Raw genomic sequence first — 19,703 nt, forward strand, 5'->3', positions numbered from 1 at the left:
CATGGGCAGAGTGTCAAAAGCCATCTCCTGAAGATTGGTGCTTGCTTTTCAGTCTGCTTCCATCCACCCACTACTGACCTGCTGGGTGACCCTGGGCAAGTCCCTCCCCGCTCTGTGCCTCAGTTTCCCCTCCCACCCTCTGCCTATTTAGCTCAAACTCTTCAGAGCAGGGGCGGTCTCTCACTCTCCGTGCAGAGCTCAAGGCTCTGATCTCAGTCGGGGCCTGCAGAAAATGCTGAGCCGCATAGCACCTGACTTGTAAGGACCCAAAGGTACGGACTGCAGCGTGCCTACAGGATTCACGGTGAATGAACTCCATGACGTTGACTCCTCCTAGCCTATTAGGGACATAAAGGTTCTGCAAAGGGCATGTCTTCTGCATAGCGACAATAAAAAGCCTCAGAATTGCCCCAAAGCCTTGACAGCTGAGGTATTAATGACCTGAGCGCAATGACACATAGGCAAACGCTCTCCCTCTCCCCCCACCCCCCAGTGCTACCAGCTGTTGCCATGTTATTGCAAGTCAAGGACTGTACTATTTTATGTTTTCTGTTAAAGCTCCAGCTCCTGGAGTCACTGGATGTGAGACCTTCTTTTTAAAATGAAAGCTGAGATTCCTGTGATTGCAAGGAAAATCTAATTGCGTGTCTCAATGTGACTGCAGCCCCATGCAGGCAGAATTCCATTGGCACCAGGGGCACTGTGGACTCATGTTACCTGTACCGATATAATCAGTCCACCAGCTACATTCCCACAATGCAACATTCCCTTCAAGAGTGGCCTGGCTATCTGAGTTGAAATAATAACCATTCCTAGCTCACATTAGTACTTTTCCTCAGTAGATCTCACAGTGCTTTACCAGAGAGGTCAGTATCATTGTATCCCATTTTACAGATGGGGAAACTGAGGCACAGAGCAGGGACACAAATTGCCAGCAGGCCAGTGGCAGAGATAGGAAGAGACGCTAGCTCCCCTTCAGGCCCAATGCAGTGCTCTATCCGCTAGGCTACACTGCCTCCCTGGCAGCAACTTTTGGCAGGGATATTAAACGTTGAGCTTCAGGGCTTAAGCCAATCTCTATTAGAGATCAGGATATGACCTATGCGGGGTGGAAGATTATCCCCCATCCGCTACCACAGAGCTCTTGCACCTTCCTCTGAAGTATCAGAGATGGGGCACTAGGCTAGAGGCATCTGAGGTCTGATCCCGTCTGGCAGTTCCTGAGAGATCTGGGTTTGATTCCCTGCTCTGCCACAGATGTGGGGCAAGTCATACAGTCGCCCCGTGCCTCAGTTTCCTGACCTGTAAACAAAGGATCATGATAATTACCGCCCGGGGGGCGTTGTTAGTGAAAAGCTCTTTGGAGATCTTTCGATGAAGCGAGCAATTGTCAAAAAGCCATTCTACCAAGGCTCTCAAAATCTTTGGCAAACAAGATCAGCTGGAACTCCCCACTGGGGAGAGGCTGTTCCTGGAATAGAGGATCAGAGGTCACTTATGCAGCAGGCGGATTTATGTTATAGATACCCGATGAATCAGCCACCTACTGGAGAGCGATGCATCACCATGTATTATTATGAATCTGAAAGTACAGGGGAGTTTAGCTATGATTATTCCTAGGCTATGCCAAAGCTCAATTAGGCAACCGAAACCCAGAGAAAAGGAGCATAGCAGGATGGGGAAGCAAGAACTAATTACTCACAGACAGGATTGTGGGTCAGCATTTTTTTTTAATCAAAAAAATCTCTGCCACTGATCTGCCGGGTGATCTTGGCAAAGTCACTTTCCTTGTCGTAATGGGGGTGGGGGGAAACCTGGGAGGTGCCATGACCCCACGCACCAGGTCGCAATATTTGGAGCTGGGCCCAGCCCCACCGGCCAAGCGCTGCTGCTGTAGGTGATTTTATTAAAAAAAAAAAAAAATTATGGACACAAAGAAGGGAGACAGACAAACAGAAAAATCACACAATGTTTTTAGCACCGTGACAAATAGCACTTATTTGTAGCCTCTGAGCTCACAAACAGAGGGCAGAAATGTAGCCACAGCTCATGATCAGCCCCGAATGAGTCTCAATGTCCTGGAGCTAGAGAGAATTATGGACAATTAAGTGTCAACACTTATTTGATCAACACTTATGATGCAACCAGGATAGGATGGCAGCATGGCCTAGTGGCTAGCACACTGGCCAGGGGCACAGGTGACTGCCGTCGCCACTGAGCTGGTAGGTGACCTTGTGTTGGACATTTCCCCTCCTACTCTTTGCCTCTTATCTATTTAGATTGCAAGCTCTTCGGAGAAGGGGAAAGCAAGAGTCAATTGCTCTTACAGTGTGTTTGTACAGCACCTAGCACAAAGGGTCCCCGACATTTGATCGGGGCCTCTATATGCCACTGTAATTATAATAGAAATGGGTTGCAAAAGGGCTGGTCCCAAATCAAACCCCTTGGATCCAGCCCCACCTCTGAGCTTTGAGGTGTTTGCCGCTCGATCTCAGGTCTGAGCTTTTAGCAAACAGCCTCTGTTGTCCTAATCAGCCGAGCCAAAACCCTGGATTAGGACACGCCACGGTGTTCAAAGTCTTGGCCTGAATTTTGCAGCAGGAGCGCACCTCTGATTCTGAGCGGCCGGGGCCTCCCACGACTAAAACCTCAAAGAGGGCAGGTAAAAAAAAAATAAAAAAATCAGTTCTTCTGCAGCCTTCCACCCAATAGCTGTTGACCCTGCTCTTTCTGCTTCTCTGTGCATCCCACATGGAAACGGACGTAGTTCTCATATCTGTTCTCAAATATTTCAGGGTTCAGCTGAAACTTCAGCCTTCAAATTTTCACTTTCCAAAAATTCTCTGTGGAAAATTGACAAGCGTGAATTTCTTTCCATTGGAATTTTCCATGGGGGCAGGGGGGAGGAACAAACCAAACATTTGCCACCTAGCCCTACCCCTGTCCCATCTCCTCTAGTGAGCCATAAAGGAAAGCCCATCACCCCAATACCAGCCTGATGAGCCCTTCTTAAAACCCCCTCCCAGCTCTAGCTTGGCATTGGCAGCTAGATTTAAAAGCAGGCGAAGGTAGGTGGAAGTTAGGGTGACCGGACAGCAAGTGTGAAAAATCAGGACAGGGGGCTGGGGGGGTAATAGGCACCTATATAAGGCAAAGCCCCCAAGATTGGGAAAAAGAAGAACAGGAGTACTTGTGGCACCTTAGAGACTAACAAATTTATTAGAGCATAAGCTTTCGTGGACTACAGCCCACTGGACTGTTCCTATAAAATCGGGACATCTGGTCACCCTAGCGGAAATCAGGGTCAGAAACGTCATTAATGGCAATGAACCGTCAAGCAGCTTCAATAGTGATTTCTTCTTGGGAGTCGGTGGTGGTGGGACCTCACCATCAGCTCCCAGTCCCACGATGCAGGTGAGGGCATCCGGTGTGCGAAGGCTGGCTCCCACATTCCTGATTGGCTGACGGGCGTCACGTGAGCAGCGTGGTTCTTTCAGGGTGGTTGACAATCTTCTCACTGATCCGGGCAAGTGTCCACCTCTGCGCTGCGGTTTTCCCTATTAGAGAATGGGCCTGGAAACGTAGCCAGCAGTCGACTCACAGAGGTTAAAGTCCAGGGAGTCTCGGCCCAGAGTCTTTCCCTCCTGTGCCTTCCCTCGGAGCCATCAGTCTCATAAGGGGGTGGTATGTGCCCCTCTGCCTTTTCCTGCTCCTTCAGCATCCTTTGTGATTTCATGGCACTTCTGAAGAGCAGTGCATCTGGCAGCATGGTGCCCCTGGAGCCCACAATGCTATCGAGGGGAGAGCGCCCCCTCCTGAGAGTGCCCTTAGCGTGCTGTGTGGCATTGGCATCAGCCCCAACCCAGAGGGAAGTGTCCCCCTTTCTGATTCGCCGACCGCAGTTCCTGCCCCTTCTCCGTTGGTCCAGTACCGACTCAGAGCGCCTGCTAGTCAATCACCCAGGCAACTGCCCTGCTGGGGTGGGCGATGTTCTGGGGAAGTGAAATTCTCCAGCTGGGGGGAGAATCTTTCTCGCCTGTTTGTGTAGTTGAATTTAGCTCTGAATTTAAAAACTAAAACCAGTTGTTTTCCTATTTCACTCCCTGACTCCTAACTCCCATCGCTGTAAACCCAGCAGGTGGAGTGGTAAAAGCAGCAAAGAGTCCTGTGGCACCTTATAGACTAACAGACGTATTGGAGCGTGAGCTTTCGTGGGTGAATACCCACTTGGTCGGATATGATCACCAGGTGGAGTGGGGCGCTGTATCCTGTGGGAAAGACCAGGTGAGTCAGGAGCTACTGCCAACCAAGAAGGAGACTGAAATTAGCTGCTAGGGTGCTGGAAATACAAAAGGTTGGAGGGCATCTTGCAAGGCAGGTAGAGCCCCGGAATAAGGCTGCTGCCCTGTGTTGGTTTGGTTTACAGGCACTTGTCCATCACGATGCCCTCGCTCCATTCCTGGGGCGCACAGCACGTTTCATAGGTAGCATTCGGCTTTCCCGCTCACCCGCCACGCTGTGGAGATGAGGGGCCCTGGCAAGTATCAGATCCCTTCCCCCAACCTCTGCCCGGCTCTCCAGACAGAGGTGGGTAAGGGAGATAGAGACCCACTTACCACCTGTGTGCACTGTGGGCAGCAAGCTGTGTGTGTGTGTATATGTGTGTGTGTATATGTGTGTGTGTGTGCGCGCGCACGCACTTGTTTTGCTCCCCTCAAACAGTTGCAATCTGTGCTCCTGGAACAGAAGGACCTGAATTCTCTCTCTAATTTTGCAGCTATAACTCTCAAGAGCTTGGCCTAGCGGCTCTGAGCTCCAACCACTGATCGCAACAATTAACTCTTCACAACAAGATTGGATCTAGCAGCGGGAAATCTTCAGAGAGCCTCCTTATGAACTTGCCACACTGAGCAGGGGCCATAGAACCATCTACTGGTCCCTGCGACCGACCGAGGGGACAGAATATTCCTTTGCAATTAAAACACAGAGCAAGCGGAGTCCTTGTCCCAGGAACTCGATATCCTGAGGCACACACAACCCTGCTGTCCATCCTAGGAATCCCCCTCTGCTTACAGTCTGCTGAGGTCACATCTATGCTAGAAAGTTTTACTGGTCCGCCATGGCTCTCACAAGAGCTCGCGTATTTCTGGCTGCTGTCACCAGTGCACCGTGTCCTCGCCACCACCGGTTCGATTGGCAAAAGATGCACCACACTGCTGAGCCCCATCCCCCCCCCAGGTCTCCAATGCCAGAGCCATCCCAGCATCTCCAGGCCTGAGAATTGTGGGTGCATCCAAGGCTGTGCAGAGGGAAGGCAGGATTTACCAGTAAGGCTCTGTCGCACAGAGTAGGCAGCGGGTCACTAAGGGAAGAGAAACGCCCTTAAAGCCATGGGGAGCAGAGATCAGTCACGGGAGAAGCATGGGATGCTTGAAGGAGGGAGTCGACTGCTCATAAACACACCCACTCTTGCTAGAGATTTGTGTTTATGGCTTTCTTGGAAACCATTAAACTTGGTAAGAACAGGCCCTGGAGCCATTCACCTCTGAGTCACTGAATCAAAGGCAGGTCTATCCACAGTACTTCGCTGCTACCACCGATTATCTGAGCGCCTAACAATCTTCACCGATTTAGCCTCTGTTCCCCTGCGAGGTAAGCCAGGGATATGATCCCCATTTACAGAGGGGGAACAGAAGCACAGAGAGCCAACACTTGACACGCAGGGAATCAAACGCCTGTTCCCTAAGTCTCAGGCGAGCGCTATAATCACTAGGCAATCCTGCCTCTCTCCAAATAGCCTCGGCTGATGGCTGTTCCATCAAGTCAGTTCGGTGGTCTCAGCCCAGCTTCCAACTGACAAGTACGCTGCTCACCCAAAGTGCTGACCCAAGTGGGCCGGGGTCCATATGAAAAAAACCAAACACCGTCACGGTACTGACAGGCCCCCAGGTCAGTAGCCTCAGCGGGGAGGCCAATGATTGAATGGAGCCTGGACTTCCCTCTCCAAGGCAGGAGTGAGGACTGTGAGCAGGGATCAGGGGGGGGAGAGAATGTGGGAGAAGGGAGCTCATCCTGCCACTGCCCTATGGATAAATAATACAGCACTTCTCATCAGGAGATTTCAGAGCACTTTACACAGGACATCAGTCCCATTTTACAGATGGTGAAACTGAGGCACAGGGAAATGAAGTGACTCGCCCAAGGTCACCCACCAGCAGAGACAGAAGCCACAAGACCAGAGCCCCAGGACGGCATGCTATCCGCTAGGCCGTGCTGCCTCTTGGTGGGCTTTGTCTGTCCAGCCAACATTGTTCCCACAAGCGCTAACAATAAAGCACCCTCCTCCCCCCGCAAAATGTATCCATTTCCAAATAGTCCTTGAGGCCTCTTGGAAAGGAGCAGACATTTCCTTTCTGGTTAATGATCCTTTAGAAAACAGGCCAGCAGGGGAAGCGGGGTAGGATGTGATTTCAGCCCAGCCCCCACCTAGCAGAGGAAAATCCCCTCCCTAGAATTGAAACAAACCTTGGGAAAAGGAAGAGGAAAGGGGGAGGCCGACAGGACAGGAAACTCTTGCTCTGCAGATAGCGACACAAAACCTGCTCCTAATTCAGTCTATAGGCGGCTGATGGCACTTGGTGTTTCCACAGGCAAGGAGCCAGCAAGGCCTTTGGCCAGGAGGAGGGGAGAGGCTTTTGTCCTGGTGCAAGACAAAAAGAAAGAACTAACGTCAAGTCTCTAGGCGAGAGCACAGTGCAGGCGCCTGCTCCGTAACGGGGTGCAGCCACCCCGGGGACACAGAGCGGCTGCCATCTCTGCGAACGGGCTGAGGGCAGGGAAGGCAAAGGCAGTAATGCTTTCCACACACCCAAGAAGTGTTTGGCTCCAGGTAGCAGTTCAGACCCCTGACTTGCTGGGTGACTGTGGCCAAGTCCCTGCCCCATGCCTCAGTTTCCCCATCTGTACAATCATAGAATATCAGGGTTGGAAGGGACCTCAGGAGGTCATCTAGTCCAACCTCCTGCTCAAAGCAGGACCATCACCAACTAAATCATCCCAGCCAGGGCTTTGTCAAGCCGGGCCTTAAAAACCTCTAAGGAAGGAGATTCCACCACCTCCCTAGGTAACGCATTCCAGTGCCTCACCACCCTCCTAGTGAAAAAGTTTTTCTTAATATCCAACCTGGACCTCCCCCACTGCAACTTGAGACCATTGCTCCTTGTTCTGTCATCTGGTACCACTGAGAACAGTCTAGATCCATCCTCTTTGGAACCCCCTTTCAGGTAGTTGAAAGCAGCTATCAAATCCCCCCTCATTCTTCTCTTCTGCAGACTAAACAATCCCAGTTCCCTCAGCCTCTCCTCATAAGTCATGTGCTCCAGCCCCCTAATCATTTTTGTTGCCCTCCGCTGGACTCTTTCCAATTTTTCCACATCCTTCTTGTAGTGTGGGGCCCAAAACTGGACACGTACTCCAGATGAGGCCTCACCATTGTCGAATAGAGGGGAATGATCACGTCCCTCGATCTGCTGGCAATGCTCCTACTTATACAGCCCAAAATGCTGTTAGCCTTCTTGGGAACAAGGGCACACTGTTGACTCATATCCAGCTTCTCATCCACTGTGACCCCTAGGTCCTTTTCTGCAGAACTGCTGCCTAGCCACTCGGTCCCTAGTCTGTAGCAGTGCGTGGGAGTCTTCCGTCCTAAGTGCAGGACTCTGCACTTGTCCTTGTTGAACCTCATCAGATTTCTTTTGGCCCAATCCTCTAATTTGTCTAGGTCCCTCTGTATCCGATCCCTACCCTCCAGCCTATCTACCTCTCCTCCCAGTTTAGTGTCATCTGCAAACTTGCTGAGGGTGCAATCCACGCCATCCTCCAGATCATAAATGAACATATTGAACAAAACCGGCCCCAGGACCGACCCTTGGGGCACAATGGGGATAAGGATACTGCCCTCCTTTGTAAAACACTTTGAAATGTACAGAGGGAAGACGCTCCATAAGAGCAAGGCAATTTTAGTCTCTAAACATCCCTGCTCTCCGTCTCAGGCCCATCTCTGTAAAGGTCATCACCAAAACAGTGTCAATAACCCAGAATCAGCCACCCCTGCCTTGCCACTTCCTTGGCCTGCGAGGCTGTGAACAGCACGTTCCCTTCTCCCAGGCGTTCCTGTCATACCACAAGACTAAAGCGCCCTCTGCGGAGCCCTTGCAAACACAGATCCTACAGCTCCGCTTCGCTCAGCATGTCTCACTGCAGCCACTTTCTGCTGAGTAGCAGTTTAAAAATATGCCAGTGAAGGGTTCAACCGGCTTTGCCAGCCTCTTCTTGGTAATCCCGTGTTACAGGAAGAGGAACAGATTCTGCAGTGCCAGCAGCCGGGGGGGGAGTAACAATAACTGGACATGGGGAGACAGCATAGACAACCCATGGAACTCTTTGCCACGTGCTATTAATGATATTAACCTGTGGAACTAACTGCAGCAGAGGATTATTGAGGTTAATTTATGGAACTCACTCCCCCCTGACATGAATTAGAGCTGGGTAGGGAACAGCAACTCCATTTTGTGGCAGGTTTTGAGATTTCAAAACTTGGTTTCATTCCAATTTGGAACAAACACCAAACATTTCAAAGTTCTCCCCCCATTTCGACGGAGAGCCAGGGGCTGGGAGGTGGAGGGGGTCTCACCTAGTGGTCAGAGCAGGGAAACAAGACCAAGGGTTAAGGCCAAGCCAGAACCAGAAATCAGAACTGAGAGGGTCCAAACCAGGTTACCTGGAATCTGAGACGGCGGGAACAGGACTGGGCCAAAGACAGACGCTGATACAAATATTTTAAACAGCCACCACCCTGCTGCTCTCAAGAGCAGGTGTGCTGATCCCCTCAGCGTCAGGCAGTTGGGCCAATCTGGAGGTTTAATTGGGCCCAGATGCACTCGTTAGACCGGAGGGTAAGCGGCTAGCAGTGGGCCCTTCCATCTGACAGAACCGGGACAGTCACATGGCGGGTTCCCTCAGAGACAGGGTAACTGGAGCCCTCGGAGTGTGGGACTTTGAGGAGCTGGGAGCCAGGATTCACAGGGTGCGTCTACACGGGGATAAAAGACCCGTGGCACAGCCATGTTTGGCCTGCGTCAGCTGTCTCTGGCTCCAGGGCTAAAAATTGCTGTGTAGACGTTCAGGCTTGGGCTAGGAGCCCAAGTTCTGGGACCCTCCATTCTGGCAGGCCAGCCGTGGGTTTTTGATCCTGTGTAGACGTACTCTCGGACTGTCCAGGTTCCCTGCCGGAGGAGCAGGCAGGGTCGGGTGACCAGACAGCAAGTGTGAAAAATCGGGACAGGGTGTGGGGGATAATAGGAATCTAAGAAAAAGACCCCAAAATCGGGACTGTCTCTATAAAATCGGGACAGCTGGTCACCCTAAGGCAGGGAACCGGCTCCATCAGAAACCTGTCCGTTTTCCGGCAGAATTTCATGGCAATTGGCGCCGTTGCGCAAAACGTTTCAGTCGCCACAGACTGACCAATTCCAACCCCGTCACCATCCCTGCCTCCAGCTCTCCCTGCCAGGCTGAGGGGGTCGGCCTCATGGGTACCTGGCCTGGCCCCATACCCGGCCACACTGGGCTGCATCCACCCAGATCTGCTTTGCAAGCTCCAGCCCCCAGGTGAAACGAAAATAAAACCCCGTTGTGGGCAAAGAGGGCAGGAGAAAAAGGGACAGGATTCGGCCTGTCTGTCTTTCGGAGAAAGCCCGGGGAATGTTTTCCTTTCGCACTGAGTCATGGGTTGCGAAATCCATGCCGTTGCAGGGGCGGGGAATAACCCCGTGGTTATGTAACTGGCTTTGAGGGAGGGCAGCTGGCAGGAGTAAACAGGCAGGGCCTGGGTGGGAGCGGAACCCCAGCGGCCTACCTGGGACGTCGTCTTTGTGCAGCGAGACGCAGGCTGGTGACGGGGACAGCCCTGAAGACACAAGGGGCCTGATTCTCTGGTTACGTTCTGGGCCCTGTTCTCAGACTCAGCCGGGCCCCTCTTGGCTTCTCAGGCTGCGTGAGGGGCCACCTGAGAGCAGGTGAAAACGCCCCCCCTGAGAATCCCCCCTGCACCTCCCCAGCCGGTGTGGAGCCATTAGCATAAGGGTCCTGCACCCCCAACCCCCAGCATAGGGGGCGGCTTGGGGTGTGGCCAGAGCACATGTGCTGCAACAATTCTCTGCTCCCGGGGGGCCATGGGTAGGGTGACCAGATGTCCCGATTGTATAGGGACAGTCCTGATTTTTGGGTCTTTTTCTTGTATAGGCTCCTATTACCCCCCACCCCCGTCCCAGTTTTTCACATTTGCTGTCTGGTCACCCTAGCCATGGGTGTCAGCGTGTGATTCAGAACAGGCCGGAGGCTGCCGAACCCAGCGCTCTGTGGGTTAACCTAGCACCCAGGGGGCTGGGGGTATCAAGGCTTCCCTCTCCGCGGGAGTGCCTGCATGATTGATGACAAGTGGGACATGCACCGCTGGGGAGAGGAACAATTTCCCAGCCTTCCTGCTCAGCCAGGTGTCCGTCCCTGATCATTTCTGTCAGACAATTACTCCCTCGCCTCCCTCGCCACAAAGGACCGGCAGGCGGCTTTGAGAATTTGCAGCCACGCTGGAATGGTTCCACCTACTGCGGCCACCAGGTCTCCTTAGCACGGCTGGGAGAGTGCTTATCAGCAAGGAACATTTGCTGTTCGGCCCTCGGGAGGCTGATGACATGGAGGCTTGCGGACGTGCAAACACACACACCTGTGTGTGCACATACTGTACCCACATAAACATGCACACACGTGTACCCGCACACACATACACACATGCACTGGCGTGCACATGCACCAACACACTCCTGTGAGCACACATGCACATAGATTCATAGATTCATAGATTCATAGATTATAGGACTGGAAGGGACCTCGAGAGGTCATCGAGTCCAGTCCCCTGCCCGCATGGCAGGACCAAATACTGTCTAGACCATCCCTGATAGACATTTATCTAACCTACTCTTAAATATCTCCAGAGACGGAGATTCCACAACCTCCCTAGGCAATTTGTTCCAGTGTTTAACCACCCTGACAGTTAGGAACTTTTTCCTAATGTCCAACCTAGACCTCCCTTGCTGCAGTTTAAACCCATTGTTCCTGGTTCTATCCTTAGAGGCTAAGGTGAACAAGTTCTCTCCCTCCTCCTCATGACACCCTTTTAGATACCTGAAAACTGCTATCATGTCCCCTCTCAGTCTTCTCTTTTCCAAACTAAACAAACCCAGTTCTTTCAGCCTTCCTTCATAGGTCATGTTCTCAAGACCTTTAATCATTCTTGTTGCTCTTCTTTGGACCCTTTCCAATTTCTCGACATCTTTTTTAAAATGCGGTGCCCAGAACTGGACACAATACTCCAGCTGAGGCCTAACCAGAGCAGAGTAGAGCGGAAGAATGACTTCTCGTGTCTTGCTCACAACACACCTGTTAATGCATCCCAGAATCATGTTTGCTTTTTTTGCAACAGCATCACACTGTTGACTCATATTTAGCTTGTGGTCCACTATAACCCCTAGATCCCTTTCTGCCGTACTCCTTCCTAGACAGTCTTTTCCCATTCTGTATGTGTGAAATTGATTTTTCCTTCCTAAGTGGAGCACTTTGCATTTGTCTTTATTAAACTTCATCCTGTTTAACACAGACCATTTCTCCAATTTGTCCAGATCATTTTGAATTATGACCCTGTCCTCCAAAGTAGTTGCAATCCCTCCCAGTTTGGTATCATCCGCAAACTTAATAAGCGTACTTTCTATGCCAATATCTAAGTCGTTGATGAAGATATTGAACAGAGCCGGTCCCAAAACAGACCCCTGCGGAACCCCACTCGTTACGCCTTTCCAGCAGGATTGGGAACCATTAATAACAACTCTCTGAGTACGGTTATCCAGCCAGTTATGCACCCACCTTATAGTAGCCCCATCTAATTTGTATTTGCCTAGTTTATCGATAAGAATATCATGCGAGACACACACAGCCCCACCCACGCACACATAATCATGTACACACGTGTTAGAGAGCTTATTCCTTCACTCTCCCACTTCCCTGGTCCTTCTCGCATGAACAGAAAGCAACAATACCCGAAGTCGGAAGGTGCAAACAATTCAATGTTTATTGGGGTAAACTTCCAGCAAGCTTAAATCGAGTGAAAGAAGGCCCTTACACACATTCTTTCTTTTATACCTCTATAACTAGCTAAATGATAAACATATACCTAAATTCTTGAAGAATAGGCCTTTACAGACAGGCTTGAATATCTATATCCTAACAACATGTACGCAGACCCCCCCCACACCCACATAAACATGCACGTGTACACACACACATACATACTCCTATGCATACCCACATGCACACGTGCGTACACATATGCACAAACAGATGGACACAGGCGTGCACACACACATGCACACAGACGCACTCCTGTGTGCACACACATGTGCACACGTGCACACGCACTCGTGTGCCGCCTATTTCAGCTCTGCAGCGTGATGGAGATTTCAGGTGCATAGGAACTCCCATCCAGCCTCGAATCCTGGAATCCAGCCTGGAATTGGAAAAGGTTCAGAAAAGGGCAACAAACATGATGAGGGGGATGGAACGGCTTCCTTGGAGGAGAGATTAATAAGCTTGGGACTTTTCAGCTTGGAAAAAAGACGACCGAGGGAGGATACGACAGAGGTCTATAAAATCATGACTGGTGTGGAGAAAGTAAATCAGGAAGTGTTATTTACTCCTCCTCATAACACAAGAACTAGGGGTCACCAAATGAAATTAATAGGCAGCAGGTTTAAAACAAACAAAAAGAAGTATTTTTTTTCACACAACGCACAGTCAACATGTGGAACTCCTTGCCAGAGGATGTTGTGAAGGCCAAGACTATAACAGGGTTCAAAAAAGAACTAGATAAATTCACGGAGGATAAGTCCATCAGTGGCTATTAGTCAGGATGAGCAGGGTTGGTGTCCTTAGCCTCTGTTTGCTAGAAGCTGGGAATGGGTGACAGGGGATGGATCACTTGATGATCACCTGTTCTGTTCATTCCCTCTGGGGCACCTGGCATTGGCCACTGTCGGAAGACAGGACACTGGGCTAGATGGATCATTGGTCTGCCCCAGTGTGGCCGTTCTTATGTTCTTATCCTTGGCTGTCCAGTGTAAATTGACGTCGCTCTACTGAAGCCCTGGGGCTCTGGCAATGAACCCAATAGCACTACGTCAGTTTACTCCAGCTGGGCATCTGGGGACGGGACAGGAAACCCCTAGATGGCAGATTTTCAGGCCCAGGTTTTCAGCTGCTCTTTTTATTTGCCTTCAGGCTTTTCCAGGGTCACATTGTCCAGTTTCTATGTGTAACTGCGAGGGCTAGGAACTCTTCTGTGTTTTTAAATCAATGATGAGATTCCCACATGACTTCAAGAGCTGGGCCTTTCTGAGAAACAACACCCCAGCCTTTGGATTCAGATCCCGTCTTGGTATTGTGGCTCTGTCTCTGGGCTTAGTCCTCCTCTAGCCTTTTTTCCTTAATAGACTTTAATTTTCTCTCTTTGATGGGCCACAGGGGGAAGGAACATATTCACGGGCATGAACTTGGGCATGTTTATATCAGCATCTCTGCCATTTCCCCATGGGTAAATTGGGGACAAAGTTAACTCCTCTACTGCACCTCACTGACACATCGCAAGGCCTAATGAAAGCAGGTTCTTCCGCCACTTCGAGATGCTCTGCAGAAGCACTGAACGCCGTGATCCCGCTGGCTGAGTGGCTTTGCCAGGTAAGGCTTGGACCATGGAAAGCCCTGTCATAGCACCGCGCTAAGCAGGATGAATCTGCGTTCTGGAAAGGTGGAATAGGGTTAGCCACCTGGAATGCTGAGGTTCTGATGGGCATTCACAAATGAGAAAGAAAGAAAGAAAGAAAGAAAGAAAGAAAGAAAGAAAGAAAGAAAGAAAGAAAGAAAGAAAGGGGAGAGAACAGAAAAATCATAATATACAAGGGATCCAGAGAAGTGCCGGTGTTAGTCCTTTGGGGGCCCCCACACAACACACACTAATTAATAGAGCTGCTCAGAACAACAATTGCTGAGTCTGCTTGTGCCGAACACCGGTTCTGATCCAGAGTGAATCCAGCACCAACCTGTCCCATTCCTTTAGATAAGGGGCTGCCAAGAGTAAATGCCCCTGCCCTCCGTGCCAGTTCCCCTCCTCTGCTCCTTGGCCCTGGGGGAAGTAGTTGGGGAGGGAGGGGGGGTGAAACGCTGCAGTACAGGATGTTCTGTCTCAGCCCACAGAGGCATCAAGGTGCCTGTGAATTACAAGCAGCCGAGTGACGTTAACAAGCAGTCGGTGCCCCAGGTACGCACAGCCAGACTCGGGGCGGGGGCAGGGGGTCGGTGTGTGTGCATTCACTGCTTCACTCTCCTAACTGCTCCTTACTTTCACCCAGCCTTGCTGCCTTGGGGGAGTTGCCCCAAAAGCGAATGAGGGAAGCGAGCTGCAATTACATTATGGAACGAATTAAAGGGGAGCAACGTCTCAAAGTGCAACCCAAGCTCTCAGGGTGTGTGTGATGGATGGGAGCGGGGAGGAGCTGTCTGCCAGGACGGAGCCTTAGGTGGCCCTTGTCATTTCTAGTGGGTTGCAGAGACTTTTCAAGGTTGCATCTCCAGAGGCCAGATCACCAGGTGATCTACCTCATCATATCTGCAAAGACTGCAATGGAGTCATATCAATTAACACTAGCTAAAAATCTTGCCCACTGACTTCCACGAAGCTACGGCCGATTTACATTGCCTGGAGATCTGGCCCCTCAGTTTGCTGGGTCGGTAATGATGGGAATTAATCTGGAAGCGACTGGTAACCTCATTCCCACCTGAAGGCCATTAGGTGACCAGTGTGAAATAAGTTTGGTGGGTGAAGCTTGATCTGCCACTATCCTTGCGGATATTTTGCCAGGAAGAGGCCTGGTCAGAGGTCTAAACCAGGGCCAATGAAGCAGGCTGGTGTGGCCTAGAAGAAAGATCTCCCTCTTCCCCCATTCATGCTTCTCTTTATCTGGATTTCAGGTTTGAATCCTCACTAGGAGGCATGCCATGGAACTAAAAAGCAATCCCCTTAAAACTGATACAGGGGAAGACTTTATTTACGCTGTTAATCTGTGGAACTCTCTGCTACAAGATATCATGGATGCTAAGACCCTAGTAATGGATAGGTATCCAGTCAGTCCCCAGCACAGAAACAAAGGGTTAACCCTTCAAACTTTTCTGACTGACAGGCAAATGAATGCTTAGGAAGATACCTAGCTAGCACAATACTGTAACTTCATATCTATATACTATTTTTTTTCCAAGGCATCTATCACTGAACTAGCTATACCACTAGAGGTGTTCGTCTGTCTGCCAAGATGACAACAGATTCCGTCCACTCTGCCTCCCCACCCTATTCCCCTCTGATTTCTTCTGGCCCAGTCTCTGTGCGAGCGATCTGAATTGCCAGATCTCAGCATGGAAACACAGCCCGGCCCATGCAGTACCTTGCATCACCAGCCCACAAGCCAGTCCCTGATCTGTGCTACAGAGCTGGCTTCCTCCGGAAGGCTAAGTAAAGCTCCATCTAGAACAACATGTTCTTTTCTATGCAGGCACCGCAGCAGCACATGTAGAAACAAGGCTCTGTGGTCGACCGAGAAGTCACCGTCATGGGACTGAGCTAGAATTGCAATCCAGGGTGCCCTGGAAGAAGAGCTGTGTCTGTAACTGATTTTTCAGCTCACAAGCACTTCTGAAAAGTGTGTGGGGGGGTGGGGGGTGGAATTGTTTGGTGTTAATGTGAAAACGAGATTTTTTTCCCACACAATTTTTTTGGCAAATCGAAAAGTCGGGGGAAAAATAGCTTCAGGTCAAACGAAGCATTTTGTACAACCCTGAATGAAACGGTGCGTGTTGAGTTTTGAGCCGTTTATTAGGAATTCTTTCAGGGCAGGTCTCTGGACTGTGTTAGCCAGGAGGGCAGCCGAAACGATCACCGTGGTCCCCTCTGGGCTCGCAATCTAGGAGGCTATCCAGCGGCCTTTTTTTAATGTTTGAAAAATAAAATTGAAATCAATTTCAAAAGAGAAAGTCAAGAAAATCAAAATGGCTGGCCTCTTTCGGAATTTTTTGGAGGGAGGTTGATTTTGTTGGGGTTTTGAGGCGGGGAGGGAGGGGGTGTTACATGAACAATTCAATGAAACCGGCGCAAATTTGTGAAACATTTGTGTCACCGTGTTTGGATTTTTTGCCGGTTTTGGGGTTTTTTTTGCCCAGCTCTAACAGGAAGCCCCCTGTGGGATCTGCCTCTGTGGCCATCCCAGCTGGGAAGCGTCCCGGGGCTGTAACCAGATCAGGTTCCTCATGGCCTGGGACTCAGGGACTTGAAGGCCACAAGCAGCCCCGTCCGACAGCGAGGGGCCAGGAGAACCTGACCTAACAGGCTGCAAGCCCCCATGCTCGTTGCACTGAGCTGGTGCTGCCCCATTAGTAGTTCTCCTAGGGGCAAACTGGTCTGGGAATAACAAGGACCACTGAGAAACGGTACCTATCCCATCACGCCTCCTCTCTCCCCCCGTGCCCCGGTCAGCCCTTAGTCATATCATCTGAGAGTCTGCAGTCAGATTGTCCAGTCTCACCTCCATATTACGGGCCACCAGACACCACCCAAGCCCGACTACCTGGATGAGACCAAAGTGTCACAGCCCTCAGGAGACTCAACTATAGTGTGCCACAGGCGGAGAACAGGGGGGACTGAGTTAAACCAACCCCCGAGGCCCCCACAATGGCGAGGAATTGATCAAGTGCAGCGCTCTGGGCTGGTGAGAACAGGGCCTACGTGTCTGCAGACAGGCCTTCAGATATCTCCATAGGCCAAAGAGGCCAAAGCGTTGCCAGGTGTCAAGGCATCTCTCTGGGGCAAACCCTGCATCCCCAGTGGCTACCCCTCTGAATCATAGAATATCAGGGTTGGATGGGACCTCAGGAGGTCATCTAGTCCAACCCCCTGCTCAAAGCAGGACCAATCCCCAGACAGATTTTTACCCCAGTTCCCTAAATGGCCCCCTCAAGGATTGAACTCACAACCCTCTGAGCCCACTCTGGCTTTGCTTCCAGGTGGCCAAGAGCCGAGTGTCTTGGCCAAGATGCCTACAAAAACACGCGACGGTGGTTAGCCAGCCCGATCGAACCCGTAGTCGATGCAGTCCAGCGTACTCTGCTTCCTGTCTATATCAGATCAGCCCGGTGGTCCCATGTAGCACTGTACCTGCCTTCCAGCAGCCGTTAACACCTGACGCTTCCATTCATTGGCGGAAATAAGCCAACCCCAAGGTGCACCTGACCGTCTGCAGCACCACACGTGCGGGGACAAGGGAATCCACGTGCAAACACTTTCCAATCGCCTCGGGCACCTTTCAATGCTGACACACACACCCTCCCCGCCCCTGGGGCAAGAGCCTTTGATAATTATCCTTGTTACATGGTTTCATTCCTAGCAGCCCAGCACTCGAGCTAAAAGAACCTGCAGGCAGCCTGGGGCTGGAGGCAGCTCCACTGGTGCCAACAAGGTGGGACTGGCCCGGCTGGGCACGTGCAGGGCAACCTACCCAGTAAGTACCTGAGCAAAAGAGACGTCTGCCGTCAGCAGCAACTTCCAGTCCCTGAGCGCTCGTGAGTCACGTCCAGCTGGGGCAAGGAGAGCCCAGAGCGGGGGAAGCACAGATCGGCCTGCCCGAGCAGCGCTAGCATCCAGGGCAGGGGGATGCCCAGGACAGAGCTGAGGGTGTGATTGCAAGTGAAAACATTCACGTTCACACCCCAGTGCCCGCTCCACCCTGGAAAACAGCCTCACCCGCACAAGAGGATCCCCGGCTGCGGTCCATCAGCAGCTCTCTCCCGGCTCCCGTTTTCACCTGCGGCGCCTCTGACCCCACGTGGTTTCAAATCGCCCACGGGTCCGGCCGAGCCTGAAGGCCAGAGATCGTGACACTGCAGGGTTGTGGCCTTCTGTAGGGCTATGCTGCCACCTGTCAGGCAGAACCGTCTAGCGCCCAGCCGGGGCACCGAGGTCAGCACTGATGGAGCAAGGGTGTCTCAAGCCAGCCACCCTACTGCCCAGCACCCCTTGGGGATCAGCACTGGCCCAGAAGGGAGAGCGCCCCCTGCTGAGCTTACAACCCCCCTTCCCTGCCCCTCCGTGGGGTTTCCTAGCTGGTCTCCCCCAGGCAGGTTCTGAAGGGGCAGTGCCCTGCTTCACCCAGGGAGACGGGCTGCAGCGGCCAACTCGACCCGCAATGAACAGCGCTCCTTTGGCCTCAGCCGGCTCCGCGGGGGTCGAGGTCACTGGGCTTTTCCTGTCCCTGTCCTGGGGGAAGTGATTGTCGGCGGTATCACCAATGCACCAACACCGCTGGCCTTCGTGTTGCCCGAAGCCACAGAACTCGTCCCCCCGGCTGCCTGCTTCTGGTATGGGGGAGGGCTCCAAACACCCATAAGCTGCCTGCCACCAGGGACGGGATAACAGGATGGGGTGTCATTACCGGGCTGGTTCCGTGGGCATTGAGGGAAAAGGAATGAAAACAGCGTCTCTTCAGCGCGAATGGCTGGACTGGAGCATGCTGGGAAGTGTTATGACGTCTCACACTACAGCAAACTGGTGGGAGCAGGTCAGCGCGCATGAGCAACCCTACAATAACAACCAGAGTGTGCTGATCAGTGCTCCTGAGTGATGCAACAATAACAAACCACCGTGGGGCTGTGCTCACGAGTGACCTTACAATAACAAGCCAGTTCTGGGAGTGGTTGGGATCAGGGTTGGGTGAGGTGACCTGGCAGGGATGGTGCGAGATCTCGAGGCAGATAGTTGAGGGGAGGAGGTGGCCCCAGTGGGCAGGGGCTGAGATCCCAAGGCTGGGGGCAGACGGCTCCAATCCGCACAGGCTGTGCCGTGCACAGTGTTCCAGGAGATCGTGTTCTCGTTAGTCCCTCCCTATTGCTCCGCCTGGGGAGACAACACCCTGCACGTAGGCTCCGTCTCAGCAGCCCGGGTTAAACAACGGCGACAGGCCCCAGAAGGGTGGGACGGCTTTCCATGAACCCCAGACCAGTCTGAGCTGCTCCTGACGTTCACCCTGTTCCCTGAGCCGTAAACACAAGGGCACATAAACACGGCCAGCTGCTGTGTGGATAAGGCAGCACGTCTGGTCTGTGCAGCCAGATCCCCCGTCTCGTGAGCCGCCCGAGGGGGCTCTCGAGAGATAAGGCGAGGAGCGAGGCTGGCGCTTTAAAGCTGTGTCCCCTTTAGCTGTGATGAGTTTTGGGTGGTGGGTGTCTCATCTGGATTCCCACTTCCCCAAAACCACCACTACTCTCTGCACTGACTGCCCTCCCTCGCTGGCCGCCTCTCTCTTGGATGGCGCACTGAGCTCCCCTCTTCTCGTGCAAGGGCATAGATGAGTGATACGCGAAGGGAGCGGCTTGTACTACTGCCCGGTGCCCTGTGGAGTAATCGAACGCAGGGAATCCAGCACCTTCTGACTGGAGCACAAACAATTCCCATGTTTCTTTCCAAAGAAAGAAAGGGGGCTCTCTGTTATTTCCAACAGACG

This window comes from Trachemys scripta, chromosome 24 (genome assembly GCF_013100865.1).
Source record: "Trachemys scripta elegans isolate TJP31775 chromosome 24, CAS_Tse_1.0, whole genome shotgun sequence".
NCBI lineage: Eukaryota > Metazoa > Chordata > Testudines > Emydidae > Trachemys > Trachemys scripta.